Source organism: Bombyx mandarina, chromosome 08 (assembly GCF_030267445.1).
Source record: "Bombyx mandarina strain Sakado chromosome 08, ASM3026744v2".
NCBI classification, from domain to species: domain Eukaryota; kingdom Metazoa; phylum Arthropoda; class Insecta; order Lepidoptera; family Bombycidae; genus Bombyx; species Bombyx mandarina.
In genome coordinates, this window is record NC_143215.1 from 8,182,671 (window position 1) to 8,199,233 (window position 16,563).

General features: G+C 45.2%; 1 protein-coding gene across 3 annotated transcripts in view; it reads right to left on the reverse strand.

Annotated features, from left to right (window-relative positions):
• The window catches only part of shep (RNA binding motif single stranded interacting protein alan shepard), a 153,390-nt gene that overhangs the window by 80,418 nt on the left and 56,409 nt on the right, over positions 1 to 16,563 (reverse strand). The window contains exon 1 of one of the 3 annotated variants that reach the window (XM_089729166.1): positions 3,542 to 3,804. The exons of the other annotated variants lie outside the window; for them this stretch is intronic. The gene's annotated coding sequence lies outside the window, so the exon portion shown is untranslated. Of the gene's footprint in view, positions 1 to 3,541; positions 3,805 to 16,563 lie in introns of those variants that run through there. 3 annotated transcript variants of the gene reach the window in all.

Genomic DNA, 16,563 nt, shown 5'->3' on the forward strand with positions numbered 1-16,563 from the left:
CCATTAAGTACATGTATTTTCTACATGGATACCAAGTTTCAAGTCAATCGGGTACATGGTCCAGTAGTTATAACGGAACATCCGTAAAAACCACTGTAGATTTATATATTAGTATAGATAAGACTACTTATTTCTTTTATAAAAAAGTTTCAGCTATCCGTTTGAAATAGATTTACCGGTAGCCAGGTTGCTTTTCTAGTTCATTAGGACGGTGGGCGGACTAAAGGGCTCAGCCAGGAGGGATTTTCAGGGTAGTGTTTGCTGTCTTATTTATGATGTAACCGATTTTCAGAGAATTATTTAGAAGATTCTTACTCCAAAGATTTTATTTAAATCTAACGTAGCTTACAAGCAGTTCGATTTTAATTACTTGAAGATTATGCCGAACACGTTTTCATGTATGTGTAAATAAGAGACTTCTCTAACATATTTGTGTATGTGTATGTGTAAACCACATTATATTTTGATTTCCGCAATCCAACCACTTTGACCGGTTTTAATTAGTGTCGAGTGTTCTTTGCTAATTTCACCGCTCGTGATGGATCCGCAGTGACTAGTAGTAACCTGTATGCGTCGGGTGCATCCAATGCGTGTGTCCCGTGCGTGTAAAGAAATTGTGACAGCGGTGTTACAATCTTGCGGTAGGTCAGGAGTTGAGTGACTGCATTCCGCGTGCAGTCGAATCCAGACGCTCAATGTCCGACTCCGTCCCCACTAAATATAGCAACAAAGTGAACGAACGCAAACTAACCAGCGCCACTTCGTCGCCAACTACTCGATTGCAATACGAATGAGACAGCTAAGCCATGTTATCGTCACGGAGATATCGTCCGCGCGTTACAAATCCTTTTGATCCAGCTACAATGATTAAATCTTTCTAATTCTATAGTATTTTTTACTGGTGGTAGGACCTCTTGTGAGTCCGGACGGGTAGGTACCACCGCCTTGCCTATTTCTGCCGTGAAGCAGTAATGCGTTTCGGTTTGAAGGGTGGGGCAACCGTTGTAACTATACTGAGACCTTAGAACTTGTATCTCAGAGTGGGTGGCGCATTTACGTTGTAGATGTCTATAGGCTCCAGTAACCACTTAATTTCAGGTGGGCTGTGAGCTCGTCCACCCATCTGAGCAATAAAAAAAATCGAATTTTTAAGGGTAATTCCGTAGCAAAATCATAAGGTAATAAAATTACTGTCTTATTATTACAGGCATTTTATAAATGTAATTGGAAAAGTCTATATTAGTTGTGAATAAAGTTGTCTGTTTATATGGCTCCCGGCTTCGTCGCGAGATCAATTGTATACCAATATTATTTAAAGCATTCAAATAAATAAATAAATCCTCATAATTTATGTAATTTTCGAATTAACGAACGAACAAACATCACAATTTTCACAATTATCGCAGTTTTTCTTGAAAAGTTCTTTAATTTACTACTGCTGTGTTAATTCATACATATGTACGTACATATGTGCTTATACTTACATAGGTACATAGATTTAATAATAAAATAAAATTAACGTGTTAATATTCAATATTCTATTAAATATATATAAAATTATGTATGGAATTTGTATTCACATATTCACGGGTATTTCTAGTTGGGCAGATGAGCCTATTAATAGGATGTTAAGTTTTTTAACTAGGCATGTATTTTCGAAACCTTCAATGCAAAACTCAGTTTGTGAACATTCATCATATTTTCTCAAATAGCCGTATTATCGACATCAAGTATTATCTTACGTCTAAAAGCATAAAAGCTAGTTGAGATGTCGTCACGAGACGGACAATGTGGCTGTCGACCTTAGAGAAGTAATTTATTTGCTTATCGGACATAATAATATAATGCGCTAACCGTACATGATAACGGAACAATGAGTGTAAACTCGCCGGCCAGATATCTGCGTACATTAGTGTACACTGAGATAGGCTTATCTCGTTGTGTCAATACTCTTTTGTACTGGCGATATGGGAGTCTATTTGCCCTTAATGCTTCGAACGCATTCTTCAATGTTGAATAACCTCATGACAATGGACTGACCCATTAGCTGGTCATTTTGTTATATTTTTAAAATTGTTATCTGAACAAATAAACGAGTTCTGTCGCACGTTCCTTTTATCAACGCTTCAGACATGTTTGGTATGTTATCGGCTTGAGTTACTAAATAAATTTTGAATGGCTTCACTGATATCTAGTTGCCATTTAATTGTTTTTTTTTGCCGTGAAATGGATGGTTCTTTTGGAAATAACTACGAACAAGTTGTAGTGTGTCAAAAGTATTGGCAATATTGAATAGTTTTTGGTATAGTATTACTTTTCAAATTAGATACATAATTAATAAATCGATATTATAATACATAATATAATATCATATTTTCATTCGACAAGTAATACCATACCAATAACACTACTCAATATTGCAATACTTTTGAAGCATACACATCTACATACGTAATATACTTATGTATTTGTTGCGACAAGTACACAGACAACGTAGGAACTCTTTTAATCTTCTTTTTCTTACGATAAAAGTATTTTATTTAATAACCAGAGAAATATATTATATATGTATCAAATTAAATTTTATGATGTGTTCATTACTAAAACTTGTCCGCTAATTACGTAAAACAATCGGCGAGATAAAAAAAAAATCATTCAGTTTTCGTGCACAGCTTTTAGGTAGGTAGTAGGTATCTACAATTGCATTTTAACTGAACTTCAACGAAACACTCACAGACACAGTCACCATTTTCATTTTGTAAATTTCAGATGTTAGTGAGATCTTCTCCATATTTAGTAGGAACTTTATATTTTTTAGCCTAAAACTTTACGCTTAAAACTAATTTTAATTAAGAACCATAATTTCCCGAGATTTTTCAAAAAACGAACGGTAGCAGATTCATTCCCATTTTTTTTCTTCTAGTGATTAAAAATATTCGTGAAGTTGACTCTAATGTCACTTTCAAAAGCGTTGTTAGCTACTGGCATCTTTTTATCAGTTCGACCTTCACAAGAGCAATTGATAAAAGATAACGGGAGTTCTGTAAGCACTTTCTGTGCCATACTTTGAGCTGTATGATCCAATATAGTCGGTAAAATACGCTTAATATTTTTTTATTAATAGTATGAGTCATGAACATTATGCATTTATATTTTAAATAAGAAACAACAATAATAATGGGCAACAAAAGTCTTTGACAGTATTTTTTTTATCGATTGGTTGATGAAACTTTTTGAAGAATATTATAACAAGCAACAAGTGAATTGAGATATCTTTGCGACATCTTATAATTACGTACAATTGTAAATTTCGATGTAGGTATGAATCATGAACGCAAAGTCCACTTGACATTCAATGAACATCCAGTGGTTCCTTTTTTGAGGTCGGTAAGTTATGGTTTACGCGCAGAAGCTGTGCATCGATGACAATATCCCGTATATTAATTTTGTCAAAAAGATTCAGTTTCGTTTTGCGAGATCCTCGAAATAGACACAATAAAGTGATAACGAGCGCGTGCATGCAGTGATCGATCGCACTCACCGTGCGCTCGTAGGCAGTGGACACTCCAGTCAGCTGAGCCGGCGGATGCTGCTTGAAATATGGTGTTGTCAATGGAATAGTCGCTCCGATCGGACCGCGAGATCCGATGGGTGCACTCGAAGCGGATGCTGCACTGCACGTGGCTCGATCGAGCTTCGAACTCGAATCACGGAGATGCACACACACACGGACCGCGACTGAATGCGTCAAACGTAGGCGACATGCATCGCAACTCTCGCGTGCTGGCTGCGAGAGTGTCGACGAGCGACTGAGAATCGGGCGGGGGGCTGCCGCCGGCACCCGCGCTGCTCCTCGCCGCCCACTTCCTACGATGAATGACAATAATGGAAGACGTTCAACTCGCCCGCAAACCGAATAATATGAATCATTGCATTAGGGTGCAGCTCCGCCCGAGTTCGGCCTGCAAAACTCCACTAGTCCGAATCCGAAGAGAAACGAGTTGAATATTCATGAAAACCTGAATAGTCTCACAGCTAAGTACCTACATATCTCGTATAGATTTGATAGCTCTAGAATTTTGGAGTATCTACATTTTATAAATACATCCTCAACATTTGTTACCCGACTCAAAGTAGATGTTTGAAATTGCAAGGAAATTTTTATTTCAACCTTTTGTTTCTAGTTACGCGTAGGATCGAGGAGAAAGGGAGTAAATGTAGTAAGCAATTAGCACTTTTATGTGCTGTGGTAGACGGCTAGTACACCTCGGCGTCGGACGCGGCAGCGACGCCGCCACTAATCTTATCGGCGTTAATCTAATCCGGCACAACACCCTCTCTTGTGTTTTCTTCCAATCGTGTGCACTCGAGGTAAATTAGAAGTTTTCCCCGAGGAGTCTACAATGAACTGTTACAGAAATCAGTATACGTAGTAAAAATACTACTATGAAGATATTCTATCAATGATGAGTAGATAAATTTAATGAATTATTCAATTAATAATAGTTTTAATGTTTAAATATTCTTTACATAGGCCAATAAAATTATAATAGTAGACTTCGTGTCCAGTTTCACATAGTTTTCCAGCTAAGCTTTGTATATTTATTTTTAAATTGAAATGATATCGCGGCTGGAGTGACCGGCGTATCATGGCCGGTGCCATGATATTGCGAACTTTTATTTTTGTTTCGTCGGATCCTTAAAGTTCATCTCGTCTAGACCGGTTCGCCCACGCCTACGCTCCGCACAGATTTCTGCATCTTGCAACCAACCCGCCGTACGAGTTGCTTTATAGTCCTTTTTATCCTTTTGCAATGCCTCTAGATATATAAAGCCTTACCAGCGCGTTAATAGATACCTTGTATAAATTACCTTTTACGATATTCCCGTCGCATTTAAGAAAACGGGCATCGTCCCGTAGTTTGTAAATTAATATCTGAGATAAACCTATTCGTTGAATTATATATGTATAGAAGTAGTAGTACTAGTCGGAAAAGCGTTTTTTTTTCGTAATAATTCAATATTTTTTTTCAACTTAAGGAAAATTATTTTCTGCTTTCTATCTACAAAAGTCGTGTTCAGCAGTGGAATGCAATTTATATTCTTCTCCTAGGTTGAAACGATTACCATACTGAATTTTGTTTCAGTGGTTTCGGCGTGACAATGTGACAGACAGGCAGAGCTGCATAAGTACATACGTACGTAATTATGTTTGCTATCTAACTTCTAAGGACTCTAAATGACATAACAGTTTTTTGCAACATCCGATTGTGATGAAATTTAAATTCTGTTCCAAATTAATCTCATTCTAATTTAGTGATTCCAGATATAAAATATGCGAACAAATACACTGACAAAAAACGGTGATTTATGTTCTGTTAATTTTGAAGTTATACTTCTTTAGGCGCGTTATGAAAAATTGATGAGAGTGAAATTTTACGATGCGCGCGCACCGTGACACAAAATTAACAGAATGAAGTTCCCACTAAATCGCTCATTACAATACGACCGACGTAACTTGGCGAGTCTGAATATAGCCGCAGGTGAACTTTCCGAACCGTACCGAGAATTACCGAATTTATACGATGTCAAGAAAAGGGATGTCCAATATGCGTGTTTGAGGATGTTGTTTAATCGATTTTTTTTCAAATTGATTAAAAATTAAATAAACAAAAGAAATAAATTTAATAAAAATAAAGTATAACTTCTTACGCGCGCACATAAGTACACGCACCCTTTTTTATACTTATTCACTTTCTATTCTAATTATCTTCAATGTACTTCAATATTTTTCAACACCGTCTTTTACGGAATCTTTGTATGTTATTAATAGTTCGAACGCTCACAAAATTTATTTACCAATTACACACTGCCAATTTCACATCGTGAAATGTAAACACGCATAGGGTAGCAACACGTTAACCAGATGTTATCGTTTCTCCTACAAAAACGCTAGTGCGGGACTGGCATCTGGTTATCGGAATTAGTTTTTGTGCGCAAACAGCTGATACAATTTAGTTTCTATATATCTAAACCTTTCAAATAATCCGAGATCAAGCAATGACACTTTTTACTGGACTGTCTATAAATTCCTCCCTTAGAGTTGACGATAACCAAACCAAATGGGGGCATTTAATTGAAGGTAAGACAAAAATATGTTGACCACGACCTATGGAAACAAAGTATAAGACCAAGAAGACGACGAGATGAAATTGAATCTCCTTTTTTCTATATAACCGAATCTCAACCTATGTGTTGACGATATAAGAAAAGAGGAACAAACAAAAGCATTAAATCATGGCAAATAATCACTAACTCAAATATATCACTTTCGGTTCTCGGATAAATTTACTAATCTAATCAAATAAACATTACAACTTTGAAAAGGATAAATTAATAATATATTATATAAAAATTGTTAGATTTTTGTTTCTATTGTTTGTTGATTACTTCAAATATTAAGTAAAACGAAGTAAAAGTTAAGTGAATAACGTTAAGTTAAATGTCAAAAGGCTCTATTGAAAATTGAGATAGTATTTTCTCCCAGTATTACATATTAATAATTATTTTTAATTGTTGCTAAGTACTTTTAATACTTAAAAGACATGTGCCATTATTAAAACTAAGAGATTTGTAGTAATTTTCATTAAATTTCATTATAATTCTTACAAAATTGTGTATTTTATCAGTACTATGTTAGCCGCGTTAGTTCCCTGGCAGTCAAATACAGAAAAAATTAAATATCTCACAATCTACTTAAAAAAGTGACTGGCCCGTTTCGGAACAAGATAATCATTAGATTAGCCATCATATATACCCGAATTTATAATAATTTGACTTAATAACTGTAGTAAACAAAATATCCTCAAGAGTTACCCAACTTTTGTATAATCACCCATATATATTTTTAAGAATTGATACACATCATATAGGTATAGTTGTAAAATATCTCTACATACGAAATAAAATAAATGTCTTTTCGAACAACTCAACGCGTTTCAAACTTTTATTAGTAAAGAAAAATAAGTATGACCGTCAAGGCTTTGGATTGAAATATTAAAGGCTGAAATTAATATTTTTCATCAGTGGCTTTCTCTTCGTAAGCATACCGGAACGAATACCTCTGGTAAACGTAAATGCGACAGTTCGGAGCTTTAAGCTACAAAGTCGTATTAATCCGGAAAAGAATAGCGCTCGCTTTGTGAGCCTTGAACGAACAAGGTAAGTAAAATACGTAATTTATGTGTGCCCTTTCAACAAATACTTTTTTATGTTTTTTATATTGCACGGACGGATGGACAAGCTCACGGCTTAGCTGCTGTTAAATGGATAACGAAGTCTGTGGACAGCAGAATGTAAATACTGGCTACCCATCTTGAGCCACAAGATCTATGTTTCAATTGTATAGTATAATGAAGTATAAGGTATACCCTGACCCTCTTAGTTCTGTCTGTCGGACCCAAGCCGGAACGCTTGAATGCTTTACGGCAAAAATGTACCGGGTGGTTGTACCTAAGCGCGAGGGCTTGTAATACGCTCTACTACCAGTGACTACACAAATTAAAAACGTTTATCTAAGTAGATTTTATATGTAGTCACTATTTTAACAATGATATAATAATATATAGAGGGGTCAAAATATTTTTGGTATAAGTATCAACAAATCGATGTTTTAAATTGAACTTTAATAAAGTTTATCGCATTCAAATAGCTGAAGAAGTTTTTTGGTTATGATATTTTTTCCAAATTACAAACTTTAAATGGCTCTCCTGTAAAGTTGCAAAAATGTCGCTCAAACAAAATACTTAACGGTAGGCAGGGGCTTGGCTCTGCCCCTGCCATTGCTGAAGTCCATGGGCGACGGTAACCACTCGTGATAAGGTGGGCCGTATGCTTGTCTGCCGACAGGGGAAATAGCCTTTTACCCATCGATATACGAATCGTTGCAAACGCACACGTATTATTGACGTCTAATTTGAAACCAGCAGTGCCTATACCTCATCTAATTTAAAAAAGGAAAAATCAAGTTCATATTACTATTTTGGACGACCGATGAAGCTTAGGGTCGCATATACCCCCCGCGGGAGTTGCTGGACTTCTACCGGGCGCGTCCGTAGGTGGCGGATAACGGGCCTCTGGGCTCTATTCCCAGGGGTATCGTCCGGTCTCTCTCGTTCTGTTACAACGAGAGAGACCGAACGACGTGGACCAAAACCAGCTCCGGGGGTTCCAAGCTCTCCTCCCCCTTCACTTGTTGAAGGGTGGTCCTCCTGGAGATGCGTGGGCCTCCACCTTTTATTCTTTTCCTTTTGATTATTTCGTTAATTTATTTACTGTCTTTTTGTTATCTTCATTTGTTTTATTTATATTTTGATTTGTAATCTGTAACTTTCTTCGTTTTACTGTTTGGTTTATCATTTTGTGTTATTCTCTATCCTGTCTTTCTTCGCCTTTGGTTTTTATTTTTGGTTTTATTTGTTTTATTTTCTTCTTCTTTTCATTTCAATCCTAATCCTAAGCTTTGACACCCGGTGAGAGGATGCATGGCCGGTGGGCGACCGGTCGCTAGGGTGTCCCAGGGGACCGCACCCCGGGCAAAAAACAAAGGGAAACCAATGAAGATGTCCAGTTTGCAAAGAGTAATACCCCAGGAGGGTACCCGCCAAGCGGGAGAATCCCTCCGTACTACCGACTCGTCGGTAGTGCGCAGCCCCTCGTATTCTGGGGGGGCACAAACTGCACTGAGATAAGGTCCGGGAAGGACGGCGTCAAAAAAGGAGCAGAGTCCTTGAAGGACATAAGTAGGAAGAACGAGTCCGCGAAGGACGTAGTAGCTATAGGGTCCGTTAAGGACAGTGAAGGGAGATCGTCCGGAACCGCTCTCGTGTCGGACGATAGCATGGCCACAGCTGGGTCGGCCCATTCGTCGGCCCGCTCTTCGCCGACACGCAGACAGCGAAAAAGAGTACTGACGATCAGTAGTGACGAGCTTGGAAGCAGTTCCGGCTCTGACGGAGCAGCCTCTACTGGCAAAGGTGGTGTCATGCCGCAATCAAAGAGAGGGCGTGGTCGTCTGCCGACCACTGGTCTGACTGTGGACAAACAGACGTGTCTTAAAACTCAGCGCTCTGAGATAAAGGCCACCGGTAGCATGAGTAGTATGCGCGAAGTAAGAAGCGCAAAAGCCACGGAAGGGAGCTCTAAAAAGGATCCTGAGTGTCGTCTGAAGGAGAGTGCTGCGATGGCCCTGAAGGTATGCAGTAAGCCCGGCAACCTGAAGAGTACGTATCAACGTGCCCTAAAGGAATTGGCGGTGACAATAATGGAGGTCACAGAAGAGCTGGCGAACCGTCCCGCGGCCCAAGAGACGGAAAGGCTGCGAGCGGTAAACGCCGGTCAGCAGGAGGAGATTTTACAGCTCCGACAGGAGCTGCAGGAGGTACGCAAGGAGCTGGCGCGCATCTCACGGGCTTTGACGTTGTCCAACCCAGTCGAAACCCCAGCCCCAGCTTCAAGCAACACGACAGAGGACCAGGAGGAGCTACGTGTCCAACGCATTATGCGTGCCGTCGGCACCATGCTTGACGCTCGCTTTGCGAGTCTGGAGATGCGGCTGCCCCCGGAGCCTCGCATCAGGCCACCCTTGGCGGCGGATAGACGGAAGACCTGTGAGAAATCGCCAGACCCTCCTCTCATCGTTGATGCTACGCTGGAATCAACATCGGTACAAGCAGCATTGCCGCCCTCCGCGAATAAGAAGACACAAGGCCCTAGACGTAAGACCACGGTGCTAGCACCCCTGTCCGAACTGGGTGCCTTCCCTCCGGCTCCAGTTGTTTTAACCGAAAGCTGGTCCACGGTCACCCGTAGGGATGCTAAGTCAAGGGGGAAGGTCGTGAGAACAGCCGCAGCTGTTCCACCGGAGGAGAAAGCACCGTCTTCAAAGAAGAGGACGAAGAAGCGGCTTCGAGCTCCGCGTTCTCAGGCTGTGGTATTAAAACTACAGCCAGAAGCCGCAAGCCGCGGCCTTACATATCGGTCCGTCCTTGCGGAAGCGAGGGCAAAGATCGACCTAGAATCGTTAGGCATCCCGGTCCAGAGGATTCGGTCCTCTTTAACTGGTGCCAAGGTCCTGGTGGTAGATGGAGGCGATCAAGTGGAGAAGGCTGATCTCCTGGCGAATAGGCTGAAAGAAATTCTGCCCGCGGAGGGCGTCGAAATCTCCAGGCCATCGGTGACTGCAGCGATGCGCATCAGTGGCCTCGACGACTCGGTGTCGCGTGAGGAGATCACCGATGAGCTCGCCAAAATCGGGGGGTGCCCGTCTGAGAGTATCAAGGTCGGGGAAATAAAGTCCAGTCCAGGCGGGATGGGCCAAGTCTTAGTTCGATGCCCGGTCTCAACAGCTGCGAAAATCGCAGCAGTCCCCAAGCTGAGGATTGGCTGGAGCGTACTCCGCGCTCATTTGTTGGAGGCCAGGAGGCTGCAGTGCTTTCGGTGCCACGAGCTGGGCCACGTGAGCGCACGTTGCCCGTCGTCAGTTGACCGCAGCCGGGATTGCTACCGGTGCGGCCAGGCCGGTCACGTGGCCTCTGGCTGCTCGTTGGCGCCGCACTGCACCGTTTGTGTCTCTGCTGGCAGACCGGCGGACCACGTCTCCGGGGGCAAGGCTTGCGCCAAGCCCCCGAGACAGAGACAACGACGACAGGATTTCGCCACGCTTGAGAGCGCGCGGAGTCGGCCCGGTATGGCCTCGGCGACACCGATGGACGCCCAGTCATGACAGACGTCCTTCGTGTTCTCCAGGGGAATCTCAATCACTCCGCCAGGGCTCAAGACCTTTTGTTTCAGAGCATGGTGGAGGGATTGACCCACCTTGCGGTGGTTGCAGAGCCATACCGGGTCCTTACGGGTCCCGATTGGGCAGCTGACCTTGACGGCCGGGTTGCCATTATCCGTCGTGGTTGTGTGGGCGCTCCGCCCGAGTTCGCCGTCGTTGAGAGGGGTCGCAGCTTCGTCGCCGTCCTCTGGGCCGAGATGATCGTGGTGGGAGTATACTTCTCCCCCAACAGGACGCTTGCTGAGTTTGAAGGCCTCCTCCTTGAGCTCAGCCGCGTCACCAGGAGGTCGCACTCCCGGCAGTTGCTTGTTCTCGGAGACCTCAATGCCAAATCATCGGCTTGGGGTTCCTCGAGGACGTGCCCCAGAGGAAGGGCGGTGGAGGAGTGGCTGGTCGAAAGCGGTCTCGTCATACTCAACCGCGGCACGGAATTCACATGCGTGAGACGTTTAGGCGGGTCCGTGGTGGATGTCACGTTCGCATCGCCGGACGTCGCGTGTCGCATCCGCGGTTGGGCGGTGATGGTTGGTGAGGAGACGCTTTCCGACCACCGCTACATCCGTTTCAGCATCGTTGTGGCCCCAGGAGCGGTGTCAACGTCTTCATTCTTCGGTGGAGGCGCGGAGGGTCCTCGTTGGGCCCAGAAGCGCCTAGATGTCGAGCGGCTGCACGAGGCGGCTGTCGTCCAGGCGTGGCGCCTCGACTCACTTGGCGAGCCGATGGACGTACGCGTGGGGGCGGAACGTATGCGCGAGGCCATGTCGCGGGTGTGTGATGCCGCCATGCCCCGCATCAGAGCTCTCGCCCCTAAGCGCCGCGTACATTGGTGGACTGAGGAAATCGCCAACCTGCGCCAGTCGTGCAACGTCAGTCGTCGTGCGTACCAACGGAGCCGACGTCGAAGGACGCATCGAGACCCGGAGGAGCAAGACCGCCTTTACGTAGTGTACAGGACAGCGGTGAGGGCCCTTTGCGTGGCCATCAGAATGGCAAAGGAAGCCGCCTGGAACGATCTACTCGCCTCGCTCGATCGCGATCCATGGGGGCGGCCCTACAGGCTGGCGCGCAATGCGCTTCGACCTTGGGCTCCCCCTACGACCAGCACACTGCCACCCGAGACTTTGCACCGGGTGGTCGGGTGTCTATTTCCGGACTCATCCGGAACGGCTTTCGTCCCTCCTGTAATGGCAACGGTGCAGGTCGCTGACGGCGGAGAGCTGGAAGGTGTGTCCCAGGCGGAATTCAAGGCGGTGGTGGCGAAGATGCGCTCGAAGCGCACGGCGCCCGGCCCCGACGGTCTGTCGAGCAGGGCATGGGCTCTCGCCCTAACCGAAGATGGTTTGGGACCTGCACTTCGAAGGCTTTTTAGCAAGTGCCTCCGAGAGGGCAGGTTCCCGGAGCCGTGGCGTACGGGCCGGCTGGTGCTCATCCCGAAGGACGGTCGCCCTAGAGATGAGCCCTCCGGGTATCGCCCGATAGTCGTGTTGGACGAGGCCGGTAAGCTCCTTGAGCGTATCGTTGCCGGGCGTCTTGTTCAGCACCTGGAGAATATTGGGCCGAATCTAGCGTCCAACCAATTTGGCTTCCGGAGAGGTCGGTCGACCGTGGACGCGGTCTTGCGCGTCCGTGACCTCACCGACCAGGCGTGCTCTGGGGGGGCGTGCTATTGGCTGTGTCAATCGATATAGCCAACGCTTTCAACACGATCCCCTGGAGTACGATCATGGAGTCATTACGATTTCACCGCGTGCCTACCGGTCTCCGCAATCTGATCGAAGATTATCTCTCAGGGCGGGCTGTAGTCTTCCCCGAGCGGAGTGGGTGGGGACGGAAAACAGTGTCGCGGGGGGTTCCACAGGGGTCGGTACTGGGTCCGCTCCTGTGGGATATAGGCTTCGACTGGGTCCTCCGTGGGGCTAACCTGCGTGGCGTCGAAGTGGTTTGCTACGCTGACGACACGCTGGTGACGGCCCGCGGAGACGACTACCGGTCAGCAGCCATCCTGGCTGTAGCAGGTGTAGCGACTGTGGTGAGTCGAATAAAGAGACTCGGCCTCGAGGTGGCCCTTCATAAATCCGAAGCAGTGTGCTTCCACTCGGCTCGGGAGGGGCCGCCTCAAGGCGCGAATCTCGTAGTCGGTGGTGTCACCATTGCTGTCCAGCCAAAGCTCAAGTATTTGGGCCTTGTGTTGGACAGCAAATGGAGATTCGACCACCATTTCAAAATGCTGGTTCCAAGGCTGATGGGGACGGCGGGTGCGCTGACCCGTCTTCTCCCCAACACCGGTGGATGCAGCGCCGGTATCCGGCGACTGTACCTGGGGGTGGTGCGTAGTATGGCCCTGTACGGTGCTCCCGTGTGGTCGCCCGCACTTACCGCGCGAAACGCGGCTCTGCTGCTCAGAGTTCAGCGGGCGCTCGCGGTGAGGGTCATCAGGGGGTACCGTACCATCTCTCAGGATGTGGCCTGTGCCCTCGCCGGATCCTTACCGTGGGACCTCGAGGCCGAAATCTTGGCCGCGACATACCGACGGAGAAGACAGTCCTCGACTCGGGAACAGACACCCGGCCCGTCGGTTGTCGATCGATGGAGGCATGCTGCGCGTGGTCTGGCGTATGCCAAATGGAGAGAGCGCTTGTTGGAGGAGCTCGGCCGAACTTCGGCCACTCGTCAGCGCACGCTCGAGGCACTGGTGCCTGTGCTGGAGGCATGGTCGGACCGGCGACATGGTGAGCTCTCCTTTCGCCTCACCCAGGTCCTTTCGGGGCATGGATGCTTTGGGAGGTATCTGTGGAGAGTCTGCAGAAGGGAGCCACATCCGGGCTGCCACCAGTGCGGGCACCCGAACGATGACGCTCAGCACGCGCTAGAAGCGTGCCCACGGTGGGAGCACCCGCGGCGAAACCTCGTCGCGGTGTTGGGGCAGGACCTCTCTTTGAGGGCTATCGTCGCCCGTATGGTAGAGGACCGGAGTTCGTGGGAGGCCATGGCTGGGTTCTGTGACTTGGTCATGGCGCTTCGTGAGGCTGAGGAGCGCGAAAGAGAATGGGATCCCTCTTCGGCTCCTCAGCGCAGAAGGCGGGGTGGACGGCGCGTGCGAGAGGCCGCCGCTCAGCCCTCGTAGGGACTATCGAGTGCCGGGTGCGGGGGCTCCCGGCACTCGACTGTTGGTCCGGTGGTGAAGCGGTGCAAGGTGGCTCCTGTGCGCCGCTCACGGTGTGTCGCCCGAGACGAGGTTCTACGGGATTTTCCCGGGGATGGGATCCCGTCTTAACATTGGTACGGGTACCGCCTAAGGCGAGACTTTCGGCGCGCATCGCGGTACCGTAAGTTTCGTGTAGTCGGTGTGGTGGAGCTCGATGGGGTTTAGTCGGTAGTCGTTCTGCGGGGCAAGTGCTTCGCGCGCCTTTTTCAAGGCGTAGTCTCCTGTGAGAAATTGGGGGAGGTGAAGGACCTCGGCCCTTCTCTTCTCCCCTTCTTCCTCTCAGGAGGCGCCGGAGTCCGACATAACCCGGTTCGTTACCCCCCTCGACCGGGTATCCGTAAATGGATTCCCCAGCGTTAAAAAAAAAAAAAAAAAAAAGGGTCGCATATACCCGTATCTTATGATGACCTAAAGCCGTACAAATCATTATCATAAGAAAAGTTTTTGACTTGTCGAATTTATAACTTAAAAAAATACTAATTCTTATAAATAGTGAACTGTAAATCAGAGTTCGAAAGGTACATCCTTAATTAAATAGCGATGATAGCTTATTTTTCAAATGACTATGCTGTACAAAATAAACAGAAACCAGTCTATTATAAATTGGTTCAGAATTGCTGCTATGTTATTCAAAATTAAAACCTGATCGTACGTACGTGATCTTCATTACTTTTAGACATCAACAAAGAGGACAATTATCAAAACTGGTTTTTAAAAGGACAAGCATTGCGGAAAGGGCAAGGTTCTAAGTACATTTCAAACTCTAATGGCACTTTGCAAACATTTTCTGTGAAGGACTGCGCGAACAACGCTTAACCCCATATGAGCCATGAGTTCATTTGCTAATAAAAAAAGATAATATGTATGTAAGATATGAAACAAATCTACGAAAATGTAATCCTTAGGATTACATCCATTCATTTATCTTACGCCGAAGCTCGGTAGCGTATTACGTTGACACAAAGTTCATTTCTCAAACTTTATTACAAACTTGTACAACTTTATCGAATAACAATAATTTGTTACCAAGTTGGTCGGTGAAATATTTAGTCTATTTATTTTCTTTAACATTTATAGGTTTTATAAAATTGAGAAATTTTACATTTGATTCTCTATTAAGGCTTTGGCCAGCTTGTTGGTAAATGGTCATTGTCACCAACGAATATTTGCTAAAAAAATAAATACTATAGTTGTTGTGAAATTCAGTAGAAGAGATTTCGTTTCGGAAGCGAATGGTGTGTGAAAAAACATCGCTCGGAAGGCGCTGATTAAAGCAATACACACAAGTGGAAAGAGTGAATCCTACTCCGAGAGCCGCAAGGAACAGAAATAATTTAGATACGTATTACCTAGAAACGAAATGAGCTGATTTCACGTAAACATTGTTACTAATGTGTAATCGTGTCGTGTACAGATTGTTGATTTGAAAACTTTCTTTTTTTTTAAGCTATTGCATAGCTTTTATCGCGGGCCTTGAGCGCGGCGACCGAATCATGAAATTCCGTAACGAAAAAAACTTACACCCCTCACTCCGCCTCCATGTAGCTTGCGTTCAACACATTCACACGTTACGCTTGTGTAGTGTTTGTGAATAAGCGCGTGGCGTGACGTCATACTGCATGCGCATCATGAAAAGTCTGCCCATCTCTCTCTCGGGTGGTCTAGCTTATGAGTGTGAAGGGGACAGTTAATGTTTTGCTTTTATTAATGTTTATTAAAGCGTGGTCTTGTTTTATTATTGTTTTAATATTAAATTATCATTGTCTAATTATGATTGCATAAGTTGATAAAAAATGCTATGCAATAGCTTTACCGCGGCAGTTCCCGAGTGCCACACGTTTATTTTTTTTGCTTGGATGGTTGGACGAGCTCACAGCCCACCTGGTGTTAAGTGGTTACTGGAGCCCGTAGACATCTACGACGTAAATGCGCCACCCACCTTGAGATATAAGTTCTAAGATCTCAAGTATAGTTACAAAGGCTGCGCCACCCTTCAAGCCGAAACGCATTACTGCTTCACGGCCGAAATAGGCAGGGTGGTGGTACCTACCCGCGCGGACTCACAAGAGGTCCTACCACCAGTAAAACGATAGATACTCGAAGAATTACTAAAATGATTCGTTTTACTGGAACTCGCGTTGACGTCACGAAACTCTAATCTTATCAGCTCTTCGAGTATTTTGTCCCGTGCCGGTCGCTGTACCGCGTAATCACAGAGAACGTTTATAAAGTACTCTTTTTTGTTGTTGTATAAAATGTGAAAATTTTTAGGAGAGAATCCAGTTGCCCGACGAGGGCGATAAAGAAACCACGAAATTGGATTTCTCGATATAATCTGATGCTGTTAGTGACACGTTCGGACGTCCGCGCCGCGAAGCAAAACCTCGAAACCAGCGGTTTTGTTGTGTTTCACAAACACTCCGTGGCTTTCACGTGAATGTGTACATGTATATAATAATATGGGCGCAAACACCACTATTGACAATAATTAACATAATAATAATATATCGTTTAGTTT